At 37.7% G+C, this 2,148-nt stretch overlaps 1 pseudogene; it reads left to right on the top strand.

Annotated features, from left to right (window-relative positions):
* The first annotated feature begins 1,279 nt into the window (after nt 1-1,279).
* LOC145157164 (ethylene-responsive transcription factor ERF025 pseudogene) lies at nt 1,280-1,909 on the top strand (annotated as a pseudogene).
* Nucleotides 1,910-2,148: the final 239 nt, after the last annotated feature.

Here is a 2,148-nt window from a genome sequence, read left to right as displayed (position 1 = left end):
GACAAGAGATGAGCCAAACTCATATGGCTTCTACTCGAGCCAGAGATGAGAAGTTTGTGAAATGGTACGATTTACGCACACTTTGCACTTCGCATGTTGCATCATCATGGATAAGCACGGGTAAGATACTAGATAATGACGTTATCAAATTCGAATTGCTACCTGACAGCCTATGAGAGGCCCAATATCGTCATCAGATCCATTTTTTTGGGGGAACTCTCATCTCTCCCCCTCTGCGATTTTTAGCTCTTATGTTTTTACCGAGTAATTAATCAACTTATATTTTCTTCAATAGTTCTATTCTGTATCAAATCCTGACGTTTTACATAAGCTAAAACTTACAACCTTAATGCGGCGTAAAAAACTTTAAGAACATGAGCCTTTATGTGCAGTTTTTAGCTCTCACGATCAACAAAACATCGGGTAATTGGCTTCCGAATTTTATTTCGTCCGATAATTGGGTAGTTTCTATATACCTTTCTTTTAATCATATATGATCACATAGGATCAATCTGGTTTTTTGGGTGAAACTCGGTAGTTATATTTATAATAATAACTAAATTTATTATTCGCAATTAATCGAGATATAATTTGTTATATTAGTTGTTGATTTGATTGTTTTTCTATCAAATCTGAAATACAACCGAAAATGATATATGCATGGAAAGAAAGATAGAGATATAATTTGTTATATTACTTGTGGATTTAATTGTTTGTCTATCAAAGAACAGAAAATGGTATATGCATGAAAATTATTTCAGCAGTGTCAAAGAACTAGTGGGAACCTTATTTATTTTAAGTTAAACCAAAGGAGATCCAAATCCAATTTTATAATGATTTCTTGGTACCTATCCATCATATTTAATTTGTTGATAATAAAAAGTTAAAAACGTTCGCTGACAAATAAAATGCAGGTCAGGTTCAAAAAGATTTTTTGAGTGTTTTTTTAAGGTTTGAGATAATATTCTAAACTAATTTTAGCAGTCCATATATATTGTTGATCGTTATATGGTTTTATTATTTCTACTTTTATTTTTCAAAAAATATTATTTGGATTTTTATTGTTATGCAGCTTAAATCCATAATATATGATTAGCTAGGGACCTTATATGCATTACTTCTAAAATGGGGGGTCTACTTGAAAACTTTTAAGAACCCTTTCAGCACACCCGCGAAGTCGCCACGCTGCATAATGTTTAGGATTCCAGTTATGATGGACCACCGTCATCAACAGAATCCATCCGACTATAACTACACAGACACCAATTCATAACATTGCATGGCGAACCGTCGACGCAGCAACTCCTCCGCTTTTCAGCTACCCCAAGATGATACCTCTCACTCCACAGAAGCCGGCGGATCCTCCTCGACCCGCCACCCAGTTTACCATGGAATCCGATTGCGAGCTGGGAAATGGGTGTCTGAAATTCGTGAACCGAACAAGTCAAGTCGCATATGGCTTGGCACGTATCCCACACCGGAGATGGCAGCCGCTGCTTACGACGTGGCCACATTGGCACTTAAAGGTACGCATGCGGTGCTAAACTTCCCAGAATCTGTTCTCTCAAATACGCTTCCTGAGTGTTCTACGGCTGACGACATCCGTGCTGCAGCAGCAAGAGCAGCTGCTGCTCGATCACCGGCTTATGAAAGTGGTGAAGGAAGCATGACGGTGGATGCTGCAGATAATATATATACAGCCCCTTCTGCTGGTGTATTTATGGATGATGAAGCAGTGTTTGGCATGCCAAATCTGTTATTGGATATGGCGGAGGGAATGCTCATAAGTCCACCAAGGATCGATTATAGTCCCCCGGACAATGGGGCATATTATTTTGGTGGAGGCAATCTGTGGAACTACTGAAAGTAAACTTCGTATTAACAACCAGTATGCATGGACTATATATATATATATATATATATATATATATATATATATATATATATATATATATATATATATATATATATATATATATATATATATGAATCTATCATTGTTTGCAAGGCAATCTGTTCGCCGGTCTATTCTCCGGCGAGGGTGATCGCTGGGTGGGGGAGGGGTTATTTTTGGTATTGCAGAATGGTATTGACGGATGGATGGGTCTGGAATTTCAAGAATCGGTAGAAGGGGGGAGAGAAGGATAG

Source organism: Lactuca virosa, chromosome 2, assembly GCF_052849685.1.
Source record: "Lactuca virosa cultivar CGN04683 chromosome 2, Lactuca_virosa_CGN04683_v6, whole genome shotgun sequence".
NCBI classification, from domain to species: Eukaryota; Viridiplantae; Streptophyta; class Magnoliopsida; order Asterales; family Asteraceae; genus Lactuca; species Lactuca virosa.
The sequence above is the reverse complement of the archived record's forward strand: the minus strand, read 5'-3'. Positions and strand labels throughout refer to the sequence as shown.